This window comes from Stigmatopora nigra, chromosome 5, assembly GCF_051989575.1.
Source record: "Stigmatopora nigra isolate UIUO_SnigA chromosome 5, RoL_Snig_1.1, whole genome shotgun sequence".
In the NCBI taxonomy this organism is placed as follows: Eukaryota; Metazoa; Chordata; class Actinopteri; order Syngnathiformes; family Syngnathidae; genus Stigmatopora; species Stigmatopora nigra.
This window is the reverse complement of record NC_135512.1, coordinates 9,184,887-9,202,486: the sequence shown is the minus strand read 5'-3', so window position 1 is coordinate 9,202,486 and position 17,600 is coordinate 9,184,887. Positions and strand designations below refer to the sequence as shown.

Genomic DNA, 17,600 nt, shown 5'->3' with positions numbered 1-17,600 from the left:
TGTTAGCCAGACGTATGATTTATGGAGGTGCCAGATGAAGAGAATGCAAAGAGGCTGCCCTGAAATCTGACTGAGTAGTTATAAAGTTTTCTTTCATCTGGAAACTAGTTTCAAAATAGCTTTTTGTAAGTAAAGGTAAACAAATTGGACAAAGGGATAACCAAGAGATTTTCATATTCACTGGGACTTTTCAGAACCACTCTAGCTTTCTTGATACTTATACAAAGGAAGCAATCACTTAGAAAAGTTTTTTGAGAACTAATAAAATGAAAAGGTGATTTCAGCTATTGGCCCACAACACAATTTTGAGAAAAAGATGACTTAGAATAAAGGAGTTGTTTAAAAAAAATAAAAATAAATAAAGATTGTGAAATTTTTTTCAGGGTAATAATTTGGTAATGTTATTGACTCAATGCAGCTTCTTAATATTGTTAAAAGGTTCAACCGTAGGACAACGAAACAACATAATTCCATAACGACAAACAATAGGCTGACGTTTCCTGCAGGGTGGAAAAAAAAGAAGTCATAAACAATCTCATGACTAGAAGCCTAGTATGCCTAGCATGTGGTTCATTTTGGCAGGACACGCTTGGAGGTCATGTGGATAACTAAGGAGTTCTGTCATCATATTCTCTTGGTACAATCCCCAGCTGCCATTGGCGTGTGGGTGGACAGTTTGTCTCTTTCCTCTGAAAAGTGGATGCCTATGGCCATGAAACTAGGTTGCCCTTTGAGCTAATTGTTTGTGGGTTGCTTTTAAATTTATTGACAGTCCTGGTGATATAGTGCCTCTATTGTGTGCCTAGCCTATTGTGAACATTAACTATGGCTCCTGCTTGCCCGGTCTTGTGCTCTCTGGTTGACCAGGGGCCAGAGATCAATGTGATGCCCAGCAGGAGAGCCTTGTCCGTGGGCAGAAGAGGAGACCTTTACAGGTGCCTTAGCTCTTCACTTAGCAATGCCCTGCTGCTGAAAATTTGTTGTCCCCTGTGGATGTCTTTCTCAGACTGTCAGCTGCAGCGCCCCTGATGGGAGATTTGTTGATATGATAACTCGATTAGGTCGCAGAATGGATGACATGGTGGCAAAGAGCGATTCTGTTGCCCAGGGAGCTGCTGACTCCTCTTCTTAACCTCTCCTTGGGAGATCAGCATTCTACACAAGCTGCTCATGTGACTGCAAAAACCCGTTGCTGAGCTTGTGGTAATCAGTTTCACAGCCACAATGGAGCAGTTCACTAACCAAGCCAAGAATCATAATATTTTAAATAATTGAACTATAGACATCAGACGATTTTACACCAAAGAGAAATCACCAATTAAGAGCAGTGAATGCGCAAGTCTTAATTGCCTGGGTTTTATTCGAGGATTTAATCACCCAGGCTGGCTTGTCCATCTTGCCATTATTTTCTCTAATTGGCCCTGTACCGTTTTCTACTTACCTAAAAGAAAAAAAAACCCTACTATTTGATGATATACTTAACTGGCAGTAGGTTGTAGAATACAGTTTACACCAGAGTTGAATAAAAAGTTATGGACTCTGTAAATTAGTAATTAATTACAAGCCATCAAATCCAGGCTATTCTGATCGCTGGTAAAGGGATATGGATGAATCCAAGATAGTCCAGCTGGTATTATCAAGTAAGACACCACAGAGATACTATTGTGCCCTCCACTCTACTCCATTTCCACGGAATGCTCAAGGGTGTCAGCTGGGGTATAGCTGTAAACTCTCATGATGGGTTTTAAATCAAAGGAACTGTTCTTTTGTGGGATCTGCCTCATCTGCTGAGGTGCTATGGAGCTATACAATTACCACTGGAGAGTCAATTAAAAGTTAAAAGGAACTTTAAGGCATATATCTTTATTCACATTAGAACAAGGCGTGAAGTGGTAAGATTATAATCCTGCGCAATTCTATTGATGACAGTGAAAAAAGGTCAATGGTTTTATCTTTTTTGGAATGCAGCATCACATGAACTTGAAATTCTTAATTTTCAGAATAAATTCATCGTCAAGTGTATTTTGAGGTTTATTGAAAGCACAATACAAAACTGACTGAATTAATATTCTTGACATGCCGTGCCATCCTTTCCACAGACTGTGTAATCAATCAGAAAATCTACTTTGGTGCTGTTCAGCAAAGATAAAAAACAATATGCTTAGAGAATACAGCTTTTTAAATGAATTACCAATTTGACTTTTTTCACAACTTAATTCTTGTATAATGTTTTGAATTGGGGAGATTTTTCCACGGATGTTGGCATATGCATTCATTAAAAATAAAAAATAAAAATGATATGAATACATTTCTAAATAAATCCATTATGGGCAAAACATGGATTTGCATACACCTACATAGAAGGCAGAAAGGATGTAAGTCAGTTTAACACATTTAGAATTAGAGCTACAGCTGTATCCTTTCTGCCACTGATATTTCACACAAACCACCACCCATTTCACAGCCTGAGTCACAGGTGGGAATGCCTTCACACAGACCAACAACAAGCGAGCCTGTTGTATTTTTTTTCCCCTACAGAGGCACCTCAGACAGGGGAAGCTATTTACTCTGGTCTACTAGGTCACGTTAAAGATGCAGCGGCTTGACCTAACGTGGCTCACATCAAAGCGCTTTTGACACAAACCAGGGACGGGGAGTTCAGGTGAACATTTTTCCTGCAGGTAAAAAGCGAGCCGCTCTGTGTTTTTTAATAGAAGAGAGGAAATGGACAATATCACGAGTTAATCGCCCGAGTGCTGACGGGAGGAGTCAGCTTGGCACTTGCCACCCGCCAACGGCTTTGATAATCACGGATCCAGACGACCCGTGAGAACAGAAGAGAAATTTATGAAATGTATGAGATGCGTAAATTCCAAAGTGATAACTCACAGCCAAGCTTGAAATACTAGACTTGCATGCTGGACATTTGTCAACCAACGGATAGAATTAGCTGAAAGCTTACAAACTCATGCACAATAGATGCTTTAATGCAAGCTTCTTATTCATATCTCAGCAATCAAAGCAGCCAAACCTGTTCAGTACATAAACACTTGTAATAAAGTAATTCACTCTCACCCAACATTCAGAGAAAAGACAGGCTGTAAACTAGCACCACCAGATGATTACACACCCCCTTCTGGAACAATTAGACAGTCCTGTGTGTGACGATAGTGACCGAGCAACGGAGAATATTGATCCGTTTTTTTTGTATGTTACAGGACCTTAATCTTTAAATGCAACAGGGTGTCAGACAAACATTATGCTCATTAGGGGTTGCAGATGGAGAAGTGTGGGAAACAGTCATTTAGTGAATTAAAGTTCTGAAGCTTCAGAGGAAAGGAGCATTTCCCCATACTTTTTTCAAAGCAAAATAAGTGTAAATTACACGTAGTTGAATTACATTTACACAGTCATACAAAATAAGGTCTTTCCAAGACAGTGCTATACTTTAGTAGTTTTATGCCTGCATGCAGACTTGGGTTTTCAACAGATTGTTGCATCTGCTGAAAAGCTACTTATTCATCAGTCAATATCACCACCTCCTACTACAGTACATGTTCAAACACTTGGTACTGTTGTTTTCACACCACCTCAGCACTTTGCGTCGCGAGTGACGCAAGAAAGTATGTCATCAAATAACAGTGACCTTTTGAAAGAAAAGGAGGATGACATTAAATGAAATTACTGTATTCACTCAAAGAAGCTTGACAGATGTGATTAAATAGGATCAAATCAAAAGTGGCCTAAGTGAAAAAATGAAGTGGCAGAGCTCTAATGTTTTTGAAATTATAACAAACCCTGAAATTTCTATGGGGAAATTTAATGAAAAACCAACCACATAGCAGAGAGGTGCAGTTGATTAACAGCTATTAACTTGTCAGAGCACATTAGCAGAATATTTACTTTCTTGTCTGTACACAAGTATTTGGAGTATTTGAAATTCAAATTCTACTCCTTTTTTCTTTAACCCTGTTTTGAACAAACACATTGATGGAAATATGGGTAGAAATTGTATGCATTTTAAAAATTAATTTACTTTTTCTTCAGTCCTGTGAAAGCTTCAGAACTTAACTGCAGGTAATGTCCTCTCAATTAAATGTAATTATTGAGAATCCAAAACAAATGTAATACTTTTTAAAATTTCACATGGTTTCACAGTGAAGGTATTCTTCTTTTGCGAATCCGAAAATAATTATTATTTCAACCAGAAATGATTTCTAATGACTCCCGAATGACAAAAATAAGTCTGCTTGTGAACACAGCTTTGCTGTGGTGGGTGGATGAAGGGACAAGTTGAGGCTTGTCCTCCAACAGACACATGTTCTCTATTGTTAAGCCAACTCCTTTCCTGTCCTGAGATCAATGTGACCCGTCTAAAGTCACCCACTGGCTGTCAGGCTTCAGAATGACGAGTCAGGGAAAGCCGGGTTGAGAGAGGCTGAGGCCAACAAATACTATCATGGCGCTATGAGTATTTTTTTAGTTAATTGTTAAGACTTTCCCATAGATGTTAACTCTTTGGAGCTTATAGGACTGGGGAAAATACCTGCATTTCCTAAAATCATTTTGAATCTTTCACTTGGACTTGAATAATTTTAATGAACTACTTTCATTTTTACACTCTGTTCTTAAATTTCCAAAGTGGTCGCTACACGAAATCAATCACAGAATAGATTTTGTGTAGTTTGCCAAACCAACTGTTTTCACATTGCTAAATGGCTAAAAGAATTCCACATGGGGAGAATTGAGGGTCATTTGTAGTGGTGGTGGTGGTCAGTGTTTAGGTTGAGTCAGTCTGATGGACAGCTGCCCCTCCTTTAACACTAGCAATAGCACCTGCTTTGTCTGCAAGTTCCACTGACACGTCCTCTCTTTGTGGGCCATATAGACCGAGCCACAGGGCACCAAACAGTTGGAGGTGCTGGCTAACGGACTGACAAAAAAGGAGGGTAAGGACTTGACGTTGAGGTAAAAATTGAACTCTGGCAGTGGCCAAATTGATTCAAAAGAAGAGGTTATAGCAGGTAGGACCTTGAATGCAACAAGGTTATGGCACAGTAATACAGAGAAAAAGCAAGCTGATGACTACCACGGCAGGGAGAGAGTGGGCGGGAAGGGTGTGGCCAATAAGATAAGCAAGACAACTACTCAGCTGTCAACTTTATAACCAACAACAGACGAGGAGAGAGGAGGCGGCCCTGGCAAGGCAGTTTGATTGGCGACCCGAGGGGCCGAGGGCGGGCAATTGTCACTCATGCAGCTGAGCAAGGGCCCAGGGCACACCTGTTCACCTTTGAGTCTGGTGACCTTTTAAATTAGGGGTGGCAGCAGTAGTGTGAGGACTAAAGCAGGATGGGGATATTGTTATTCTGCATATAAAAAGGACCCTTGGCCCCTCAATATAGATCACCTAAGAGATAACCAGGCAGGTGGGTAACTCTAAAACTTTGGTGTGACCCTATGCATTTTATGGGTCTTCTAATTGTGCCTTAAGGTTTGCAAGCCTTAGGTAGCTCATGTGTCTTAGGCCACTCATTAGCATCTTAGCAAATGTCTATAAAAATGCATGGATATCAAATGAACCTTCAATAGTCAAATGCACACAAGTATTAATAGATGTTATTTTTGTTCTTTATTAAAAAGGGAAAAAGTTTTTAGGATCTCTTCATTTCTCTTTGGCAGGTGAACACTGCTATGTTAAACAAAGGAACTCATTCAGTGAGTGCCGTGCAAGGGTGAAGAACTGTAAAACAGGAGTAGGTGTGGGAGCATGAATTGACCTGGTCACATGTACACTTCATTTCCTTCTCCACCAATGAGTCATGCTTGGTGAACTTTGCAGCACAGCATCCACAATCAAACATTATCACCAACATTGGAATGAAAAATGCTTGGCCGGAGCTTATTTTGGTTCGTCTTGACCAAATAAACAAGAGAGGACTTCGCAGCCGGAGCTGTGGGACTCTCCCTGCCTAGCCTCCTCCGCTCACACAGGGAGGATGAGGGAAAACAGGTACTGGCGGCAAGAAGACAACCAAACCGAGCCAAATCTTACAGAGGTTAGAAGTGGACCAAATGCTGCTTATAGTAAGTTGGGTCTTTGCCACGACTGCCGGCCTCACATGTGTGTGCAGCCGCCGGCATGTCTGCTTGCCAAAAAGGGTTCACGTCTACAGTCATCCTCCCACAGAGAGAGGTGCGGCGGGGAGGAAGTTACGCTTCTCAATTTCCATGTACAAAGGGGAGTTTATTCTGCAAGTTTGGGTGCAGAGAAAAAGGGTGAAAATATGCGATCTTAAATCCAACAATGAGGCCATGTGGGGAGAAACAACAAACAAATGAGCGCTAATTTTTCGTGGACGGATCATCTTGGATCAACATATCACTTGGATTCAACTTCAGAAGTGGAAATGTACTGTTGGTTATGTCAGTGTAATAGATTATGTTTTGGATATAGGAGTATCATCGTCACATCAAGACTCTGGTGTGTTAAGTACTAAATCTAAAGGATTTGATTCTCAACCAATAAGCAAAAGATATGTTGCCAATTTTTTTTTTGAAAGAATCTTTAGTCAGTTTCCATGATTAATGACATGACAAACGTCCATCTTCAACAGTGGTTTCTCCAGTATTTACAGTTTCTGAACAAACCAAAATGAATCAAATGCAACCTAACTTCAATAACGAACCATGAAGCTTGCTAGCCAATAAAAACTTTCTAAAAAGTTGCAAGGCTCAAAAGAAGAGAAAAAAATATCATTAAAAATATATGGTTATGTACAAAATACATGTTCGTATATCCTATGGAAAACTAGTTGTAGGGCAAGTATCATTCGCCTGACTAGGAAGTGACAGAGAATGTTAAATTCTCATATTGTAAATTCATTTTCAAAGTCTCCACCTACTCATTATAATTGTATTGTACCCTTGGTTGGCAAACACCGACCTACACCAACGCCTTCAGCCACCGACTGAATTCCTCCTCCACACACCCCCACACACATCCTCCACCTCCTACACATGTATCTGTCTGCTCACACACGCCCACATCCATCACCCCTAATGAATGCTCAATCACCCACCGACTAACTCCCACGCAAACCAACAGATGCAACAAATACAATCAACGGCAACCTACCAGCCTCCTCCACACACCCTCGCACACCCACGCACAACCCCCTGCCTTGCCCCGCTTGCACTGTCAGCCTAATGGGTAGCTGAGTCAGCAATCAGCCAGAGGCTTTCATGTGCCCGGACCTGTAGTACTTCCAGGAGCACCATGGAGAAGGGAGACAGAAAGAGAAGCTTTCCTTCAGCCTCTTAACAGGACAGATGGGATGAGAGGGAGCTCCTGGGCAGGTAGTCATCCCCAGAATGTGGGGGCTTCCTTGGGGGTCTCACCAGGGTGCGAATGGCCTTTAAATGCCTCCGACTCACACCCACAGAGAAGGTCCAGAGGGGGACCCATTGTCACAAAAGCTTCGGACAGCCTCCTCCTCGGAGTATTAATGCCGAGTGGGTGCATGGCAGGCAAAGCGCTGCCTGCAAACACACCTGCAGGAATGCAATCCAATGAATATGCATGGTGTCAGCAAATGGAGCGGCATCTGCCATGTGAACACACGCGGGCTCCCTCAGTGAATATGAATGATCGCTGCAAATTTGCAGATGAATTCACAGAATTTCAGTTAAATGCGAGCAGGAAGAACACTGACAGTCAGTCTGATGACTGACAGTCAGTCTGATGACATAATGTAAAGCAGCAACTGGACAACAAATAAAAACAATAAACAATGGTACTAAGAATACTTTTAAGAGAGCTAAAACATAAAAGTCCAATGATGTCCACATCAAACAACCCAACTCTTTCCTACTTGATGCTACTTATGTGGGAAAGTCTGCTAGATAAGGAGTGTACTACTAATAAGATAAAAAGGTAATTACCTTTGAAAATTTGTGCTTGTACTTCTTAAAACTATTCAAGCCCTATTTAAAATGACAGCAACGATAAAAACAATTTCTTTATAACAAAGTGGTTCCAAGTATAATCCCTCAAGAAATGCTTTGTTTGCAAATATTATATGATGCTCTGTCACGATGAATAGTTATTAAAAAGTGGTAGTCCAACTCAGCGAGAATGTTTTACCTCCCAAAAAGTACAGCTGAAAAATACAACTGGTACTGAAAGCAACTTGGAACTCTTACTATATTTTAATATCTCCAAGTCAATTGTACTTCTGGGAGCCTTACAGTAGTGAGCACGTTTAACAAAACAATTCGGGCATCCTCAGCCAGGTGTTTATGCTCATGCTGGTGAAAAGGGATGGATCAGAGAGGGAAAGCACGCTTCAGGAGACTAAGAGGTGGTGAAAAAGCATGATGCAGATATAAGACGAGCTGTGCTTGCCAGGGACTCCGTCTGGGCTCGGTGACGAGCCTGATGGCTCCGTGTCAGTGTCATTATGTGGGTGCGTGTTCGGGAGCTCTTTCAGCCCAGACGGACGTGAGACACACATTGTAGCGTGTGTCAGGAGGCCACCCACGTCCCACGGCAGGAGAGTGCCAGGCCGCGACACACGGAGCGTGGTGAGGTGACAAATTTGACAAGAGATGGATCGGTGCCTTCTCGCCACATGTCAGTCACGTCTCACCCTTTTTACTCAACTTGGCCGCCTGCTCTTCCTCTAGCTCAAGAGAGGAAAAACATTGCCGTTTTAAATAAATCCAACGTAACCGGATCTCCTCAGAGTATCATTTTCCATCCCTAAGCGTAGATGTCATTTTTCACGTTTAGTGTCTTGGATGTATAAACCGTGCCAGAATGCCAAGAAAACTTGATTTGTTCTTCCCTTGTTGCCTCTAAATTTGGACTGACAAACTTCACTTTAAGTCTTCATTCTAGTTAACCTTGCGGTTTCCAAGACAACGTGTAAACGCTTTATTAACTCAATTAACTAACTGTTTAGCCTAGGTGACAAAGTACATAAACACCAGACACACTCAACGCCAAGGAGTCAAACACAGCAAGTGGTAAAAAACAGAGGAGAGTGGAGGAGGGTCAAGTGTGCCAAATTTCAAAGGCAACCAATAAAAAGAGCAAATCTGTTTTTCACATTTCAGCTGAAAAAAATGGCAATGATATCATACCACTGCCGTTTCCGGGGGATTGGTGCTATCGCCGGAGCTCACTGGAACCTGATCTCACTACATGTGTGTGGATTTACTAGCCGTCTCAGAGTTCAATGTACTGTATGCGTGTGATTTATTGGATTACATGTAAAAAGCATCTTTTCTTCTCAATGACCTCAAACTGCTTTATCAGACAGCATGTTTGCTGTGCACTAGTCATGTGAATATTCATGTTATCATGGGCAGTAATCATAACTTTATTAGTGGCGCCTTGAGATATGCGTCTAATTTGGTCTGTGGCCACGTTTGTAGTCAGTCCAAATCCTAACAACACAAATTGAAATGCAGGAAAATAACCAATCTATACGAGAACATATCAATGTCATAATTACAATTTAAAGAAATTTGAATTAATGCTACAAGTCTTGCTTTAATTCATTGGACATTGTGTTGCCCCATCCTGCCAGATACAGACATTTTTAATATACCTTGCTCTTTGGAAAAACTGCAGGAATTTTGGAAATTCTTCTGAGAACAAACAGATGTATTCGCATTAGTACTGTTTTATTTTCTGCTTAAATGTCCAAATAAACCCATGTTTAAATATTAATGGTTAAAAAGGTCATAAACAGTAACACAGGTGCTTGACCAAGGCATTTCACAGTGCATATTGACATTGAGCCACTGGACTCTAATGCCTGACTCAGACCTTACGATTTCAGACACCGAGGAGAATCATTGACTATCATGGCAGACATTGGGAAGGTCACAATGCCCCATTTACATCCCACAATTTCACCTGTTGCTGAAAAATACAAATAGACATTGTCGCATAAATCCTAGACTTTTTTCTCCTTCCAAAAATATCAGATTCCACATGCCCTGCTCAAGTCATCATGAAAAAAAATCTCACATGAGTCAGTTGAAAGCAAAGATATCTGTATTTTAGCCACTTCAAGCTGTGGTCTAAATGTAGCCTACGTTTCAGAACGTGAACCTCCCCAGATATCAATCAGACCTCGACAACTCCTACAACAGGATAACCTCTTGTCAACATGTCCTGATCTATGATTGGGCTGCTTGTGGACTGTGATCTGTCCCCCTGAATCCAACCTTTCTTCATCGCCAGGTCCCAACAACGGCCTAATCCATTACCTCCTGTCAGAGAAGGGCGATCTGCAACACCCCCTCATGGGCCAGCATTAGCCTAATCCACTAGGCTGCAGCTCCATAAGAATGGAGCGCCCACGCGGATTCACCCTGGTTCTGTTTGCTTGTAACATCTGAGTCAACACCCCCCGAAAGGAAGCATGAAAAACACAGAAAAGACCAGCACACCAAGACTTCCCCGGACCACTACCGTGGTGTCAGACAGTCAACCATCAGAGACTTTTTGTGTTGTTCTTACCTTGGGTGGCGATGATGAAGACTGTGAAGGTCTGTCTGCAAGACTTCTGGTGTGGTAATGTGATCCCAGAAACAAACACAGGACATCTTAATGTAAAAAGTGTGCAAGCCATTGGATGTCACATTCAAAAGGCTTCACATCTGCAAATTAAGACAAAGGGAAGAATCATCCTTTTTGTTGACTCAGTGAAAGACAGTGAATCAGGCACAATAATAAATCACAGCAAATGTTTGTAGACTAAAAATAATACCAAATACACCATATACTTACAAATTGTAGCAAAAATCAATGCATAAATAATGAGAATAAAATAAACACACTTCCTTTCAAGTGAAAGTAAAATAAAAAGTTAATCAGGCAACATATCGAGCAGCTTTAACTCTGTCTTAAAACTAAGTATAGATGACTAACAAACAATCCATCCACCTGGCTTGTTCATTATAACCAAGTGGGGAGGCCTGGTAATATTGTTGCCACTGTAATTTGCAAATGCATCAAGCGCAATAAAGCATAAGATATGACATTCCTACACTTACATGAATGACACAGTGGCCTAAGTATGTGATAAAAAACCACCACCTCCGAAGCAGACCAAACTTAATCAATGATGTGGCTTTCCTCGTGGGTTTACTGCTCTAATCCTTCCTGCTTCTTTGGTTGTCCAATAACCTGCACATAATTCAGAGTCAACGCTGCCTCTTAGCGGCCAATATAAAAACTACAACCAGGCGTCAATGCAGTCTTCAATGCTTGTTCATGGAAAAAGGTGCACACTCAATTTTGAGGAATTCCTTATACGTTTAAGTGTACATAACATTAATTATACTCCACACTGTGAGGATCAACCTGGGATTGAACCCTCAACCCCGGAACTGTAGGGCGACACACTAACAACTTGTACATCGGGCCAACTTCAACTCATATGCAACCATCCCTGCACAGAGTGAGAGACAAGTTAGATCCTGGATTGGTCGCCAGTCAATCACAGGGGACTTGTATTCACACACACTAGTTAAGTTTATGTTCATGTTTGACTCACATCGGTGTGAGTGAGCATTTCCCCCTAAATATCAACAGTTCCTTTTGTCCCTTACCACGCATCAGTTACCATCTTCCACTTAATCTCGTACCTCCAGGTGATGAGGACATATTCTCACGGGCCCATCACCATAGAGGTTCAAATTCAACAGCAGATATGGTCTAGCCAGAGATGAAAACACAAGATATCATGGCAGCACAGGGAGTCTTTCTGCTCAAGGGAGAAGGAGCGCTCTATGGTATGGACAATGAAGGGCCTCCTGGGAATCTGACAGCATCACATCTATTGGTAATACTCAAGAAGAGTCATAGCTCAATTAAAGCTTCACCAAAAAGTGCACGAATAACAACAAACAGACAAATAAATAATTATAGAATAAGAAATTATAAAAACATAACTAATAGATAAGTAGTCAACAACATAGGTAGGGAAATGCACAAATAACGACAACAAACAAACTGAAAAATCAATAAATAATAATATTCATTCATCTTTCATACCATGAATCCTTATAAGCAATTGACTTTGGGGAGAAGGCAGACGACACCCTGGAGTGGTCGCCAGTCAGTCATAGGGCACAACGAGGGACAGACAATGACTCACTCTCACAATCACATTTCTATTGAGTGGGAATCGAACCCAGACTGCCCAGACCAAAGTCAGACAGAATAACCACAGCACCATCGAGAGTCTTAAATAATAATATAAATTAATAAAATAAATAAATACATCTGAATAAAAAACATTCCCATTCAATTAATAAGGGAAAAAAAAATGACCGCCTTGTCAATTGGGGATTTTCATTTTACCCACCTGAGGGAAAAGTGTCACCAAAAGAATGGCTTATATACTGCATAACACTGCTTTGTTTTCATTGTGTCTGTCATTGGACTCCACGTACTGCTGCACCCCGTCTGCATCCGACACTTGGGATGCTCCGAAGCTCTCCGGCTCTCAGCTGGCGTCTACCTGTCCTCGGATGTTCACACACAAACACCACCCATGTAAATCTCCTTCCCCCTGGAGCACTTTAACCTACAGTGAAAAAGCGTGCGGAATAATATAGGATCACCTTTCACGCCTGCAGCTCCACAGAAGACATTAACCGCTGTGTATGCATGTCTGTCCTCTCATCTGAAGTCCTTTTGCAGAAGAATTTTCCCATTTAGAAACCCCCTCAAATTACTTTGCAGACTACACGACCCTTGTCCTCACTTTTAATCGAGCCTTGAATCATTATTATTGCACTCAGAGGCTCAATGAAGGCAATAGAAACATAAAGCCTCTCTCAGCAAGCTAGCACAACACTCTTCGCCCCTCGCCTTTGTCCACATTGGGATTATACATTCATTTTTTCCAGGCGTGTGGTCAAACCCGGCCCTGGGAAAAGCCCCGTGTTTTCCTCTCTTTCATGTGCTCCTCATGGTCGGAGTATCTAATGGTCATAATCGTGGCAGCCATGCTGGGAGCGCATTTGAAGGAGCGGTCAAGGAGCCCCTAATCCTCTCATACACATTTTGTAGTGGCGGCCCCCGATACAAGAGCCGATTTTGTTGCGGGAACACTCAGGGGAGAAGCTGGCTGGATTTGAGTTTTTTGGTCCTGCAATCATATATAAGCACAGCAGGCAGGTGAGTTTTGGCTACCCAGAAACACTGTTAAATAGCAGGAAGACCTTCAGGAAAAAGGTAGTCGTCTGGATTAGTTCTATCTACATCAGGGGTCGGGAACCTTTTTGACAGAGAGAGCCATAAACAATTAATATTTTCTATTGTTATTTCTTGAGAGCCATTCTCAGATTTGAATGGTAAAAATACAATAAAATGTGTGATTTTTTTGTAATTTCACCACTTTTAAAGTACAAAAAGTCTCTATTTTGACAACAATGTTATGTTGTTGCTAATAAATCAGTATCAGTGATAGCATACACACAAAAGAGTAATAATAAAAAAAACAAATCATGATTGAAGAGGTGGTAGAAGTAGTGTTACAGTTTCCATATTTTACCTCACAGGTTAGTGAAGAGCCATATGCACCCTTGGAAAGAGCCACATGTGGCTCCCGAGCCATAGGTTCCCTACCCCTGATCTACATCATAGCTCAAGCATACAAAATTAATGGATTTTTTTGTTGTTGCAATAACTGCATGTCTAAAAGATGAGGATAGGAATCAATGTTTCAACATTTCCCATGACCTGGGATGGGGAAAATGCAAATTTTGCCTGGCACTTATGAAAAATCACCTTTGGAATGTTGTTTTCTGTTCAAAGGCCTTGATCGTTTTGGCATCTTTTCAACGGAGCGCCCTGTATCCCCAACTCAGCCGCACAAGATCAAACTGAGTTTTGGAGATTAACAGAGTCAAGTGTGGCGCGGTTCTCAGTGCCAATAGCCACTCCTCTCGCAGCAAGAGGTGCTCACAACACAAGTGAAGAAGATGCTTTTTTTCTCTTGAGCAGCCAGCAGTGAAAGAGTGGGGGAGCCCTCATTTATAAACGTCAGTGGGGGCCTCTCCTGACAGAGAGCAGCAGGGCGCCTGCCTACAACCGCTCCCTGCTCTCCATCAGCCATCGAATTCACCCTCTCCACAAGCACCTGGCCACTCAGGCGATTCGGCGCTTATAGATGAGAAGGGTAACACGAGCAAAAAAAAACAAAAACAAATCTACTTGTAGTAACGAGACAAACTATATATATAATGTATTTTCTGGACTATACTACATCGCACATTTTTCAAAGTTTGGCTTTGACTCGAGTGCGACATAAATATTTATTTTTCTTCTCTATCTACTGACAAGCTTCAGTTTTGTTTTTTGATTGTTTTAGTTATCTGAAAAAATGTTATATACACAGATGCCTCTTTGGCGTATTGGTTTCCATTTAGCTATTGCTTCATTAAAATATAGTTGTTCTTTGTTTCCCCCAAAAAAGCCTCCCCAAAACTGGTACAACTTTTGTCAAAGTCGTCAAAGGCAATCGCCACTGGATCAATATTTTAAATGTACTATAATTTGAAGTTCTATGTTTACCTGTGTGGGTATGTATGTTTTCTCAGCTGCCAAACGTTTGCCTTCACCTCCCTCCCTCCCTCCCTCCCTCCCTCATCCAACATTAACTTTTCTTTTCTACTCACTCTCCCTTCCACCTAAATGAAAAATGTCTTTGCAAGTCTTATTCATTTTAATGTCTTAAAAAATATAAATATATGTCTTTTGTTGGTGTTGTAATTGTGGGGGTTTTTATTGGCAACCTGGGAACGGACTGAGGAATTTACATGTAAACACCAGTTCTGGAATAAGATTTTGTAAGTAGAGGTACCTCTTTATACATATTTTTTAGGGGTGTAATCCAACTGTTTTTTTTTTAAAGAATGGTTTCATTCAAATATTACAGCAACAAACATGGTTCATTGCTTGAGGAAATATGCAACGGATTGTGTCAATTGTCTAAATAGCATCGTATTAAAGCAATCGATGGCCTTGAATCAAATCATAAAAGACTTTTTAGGAACCGGCAAATATTTTACCGCTGTCCAAAAGAAAATGTGTACCGCACCATCATTTAATTGGCTGTACGTTAAGTTAAAGGCTTAATTAACACCAGTGATGTAAAGGATACGGCTATAACTATGCTTCTTTAAGTAAACATACTTTGGAAGACATATCAGGTTAGAAATTATATTAAACTGAGCTAACTTTTACTTTGTGTGGATGCACCAACAATTTTAATTACCCGAAAAAGACATGGTAGTATGCGTAAACTTCCACGACTAGCATGGCCCCCCCTGTTCCTCCTAATCTTCGCCTGTTTCACCGACTTCCCATGTCGTCTGGTCCCACAAGGCTGCAGGTTTCTGGTCCAGCAGCCCGGGACAAGGCGGCCATTAACTGGAGGGCTGTACGGAGGACGTGAGGCACAAAAGGCCCAACACGCTGTCCCTGCCCTCAGACAAGGCCTGAAACAAATGTTACAGAGCCGGCGCAGAATGGAATCATCCGGCCGGTGTCACTGAATACATTTACCTACCTCAGAGTCCTTTCAGTCCACTGCTTTGTTTTAGCCCAGGAAGAAGGGAGGGCATGAATGGAGGGCTTGTGAGGCAGAGGAGGTGGGAACCGGGGTGGGGAGGCTAGCGGGCAATGAGAAATAACACAAGGAGAGGAGGGAGGAGAACCAAACAAGCTGATGGTATCCACAGCGACGGCCTCGGCTCCTAAAAAACCACAGGGTTCGCATGTGTATGTGTGCGTGTGAGAGCGTGCGTCCACCCCCGCATGGACAGTGGGATTGTTGTTTTTGTTTTTCTTTTTCTGGCTTTACTCGCTCCTCTTTCTGCTCCTTTTGTCTCCTCTTCTCTGAGCTGGGCTCTTTTGGAGGCTAATTGGAGACCCGGAGAGGAGAGCAAACGCCACACAAGACATCATCTAAGCTCCTCCACTCCACTTTTGGCCAAAGCATTGAAAGAGCGCAAATCACAAAGTCACATTGCAGGTTGGAGTGGATCGCTGTTGTTGTTTTTCCTCGTAAAATACTTCAGAAGTTTGCATTCTCTGTGCAGACGGCAGGAAGGACTTGAGAAGAGAGAGAGAGAGAGAGAGAGAGAGAGAGAGAGAGAGAGAGAGTCTAGGAATTAGTATCATGCACATTAAGGTAGTCAAAAGCTTGGCAATGTTTGACATTGTCACAATGGCAAAACAAAGCTGCAGATGGACATATTCAGAAAAAGTATAAGAAGGCCATTTGTTGATCTGTTTTGGGGGAAATAAAGAAAGGTCTTTCATTCCTGATAAATGCTGAATATATTTGAATAAATAAGAGTCTCCCGCCCAGCTCTGCCTCCTCCTTTCATTAAATGACAGATATATGTATTAGTGTACTACCACTATAAATTCTTGGAAACTTTCGATGTGAACATTGCCACAGTTCTACAGAAGGCAAAACAATGCTGATCAACTTTCTCACCCCATTTTACTGATTTCCGAATATGGCATATTTTGAAAATATATATATAGCAAATAAGTCATGAGAAATATTGGTGAACACCAAAATCAGTAAAGTCAGTGAAACAAAACTCAAATACAATGTTCACACTTGTTCTAAATGCACACACACACACTCCACGTAAGTATTTGTTAGTATACTTTCTTTGTAGTTTTTACATACAGTTTGCAGGCATGTTCCATCTTTCAATTATTTTCTAAAAATATTACTCTAAGAAGATATTTTCTGCATTCCTACATATTCTAACACTAACTCATTCACAGATTAAACTCTGCTATTACTATGCAACTTTCATTGCATTAAACTATGAATAATGAGTTTTAATTTAACATATACTACTTATATATAAAATTTCAAGATTTCACGTCTGTTTGTAAAAGAGCGCTAAGTGTTTCATACAAGTAACTACAGCTACTGAATATACACCCACAAAGGTTTATCCTGGATAGGATTTTCCCTTCATTATCAAATCAAATCTCATCTCGTGGCCCGACAAAAAGTAATTAGTGTGTCATTTTCTTGATAATCCCTTGGGCTAATCTCCTTCAATCCACTGCCTTTGATTCAGTCATCTTTTCTCTCATTTTCTAATCCATTTTGCATTGGATTTATTGTGTGGCTCGCGGTGTGCCCGCCTGTGCACAAAGAGTAGTCACTGAGCTATAACATTAAAAGCTATTGTTGAGTGGGTTTCAGCTGCCGACCCCCATATATGGAACCCGCATTTGCGGAGGAAATGCCTGTTTTCAACCCCGTTGCCACGACGATGAAGACGCCAATACCTCAGTCAACGTCCCTTTAGAACTATCCATTCTTTCTTCTGTCAAGTGTCACTTTGAATCATCCCTCGGATGATAGGTGCTATCATAACTGGTCCGTTCTCGAAATATGGGGCATGCAGGCAGGAAATTGATTATATTTAGAAACAAATCTCAAGCAGTATTGCCAGCTCAGAAACCCAGAAACATTTGGCTAAAGACTATTAACCTAATGCGAGTTAAACATAACTTTCTTGCATGACAA

The 17,600-nt window shown here is 41.3% G+C and overlaps 2 long non-coding RNA genes across 2 annotated transcripts in view; both read right to left on the bottom strand.

Moving 5' to 3' along the window:
• The window catches only part of LOC144196852 (uncharacterized), a 36,393-nt gene extending 25,061 nt beyond the window's left edge, over window positions 1-11,332 (bottom strand). The window contains exons 1-2 of the long non-coding RNA XR_013326390.1: window positions 11,074-11,332; window positions 10,538-10,677 (exon numbers count right to left, since the gene is read on the bottom strand). This is a non-coding gene — a long non-coding RNA (uncharacterized LOC144196852). The remainder of the gene's footprint in view (window positions 1-10,537; window positions 10,678-11,073) is intronic.
• Window positions 11,333-15,216: 3,884 nt separating this feature from the next.
• LOC144197081 (uncharacterized) overlaps window positions 15,217-17,600 on the bottom strand; it is a 28,633-nt gene continuing 26,249 nt past the window's right edge. Inside the window, exons 4-5 of the long non-coding RNA XR_013326467.1 lie at window positions 15,603-16,147; window positions 15,217-15,531 (exon numbers count right to left, since the gene is read on the bottom strand). This is a non-coding gene — a long non-coding RNA (uncharacterized LOC144197081). The remainder of the gene's footprint in view (window positions 15,532-15,602; window positions 16,148-17,600) is intronic.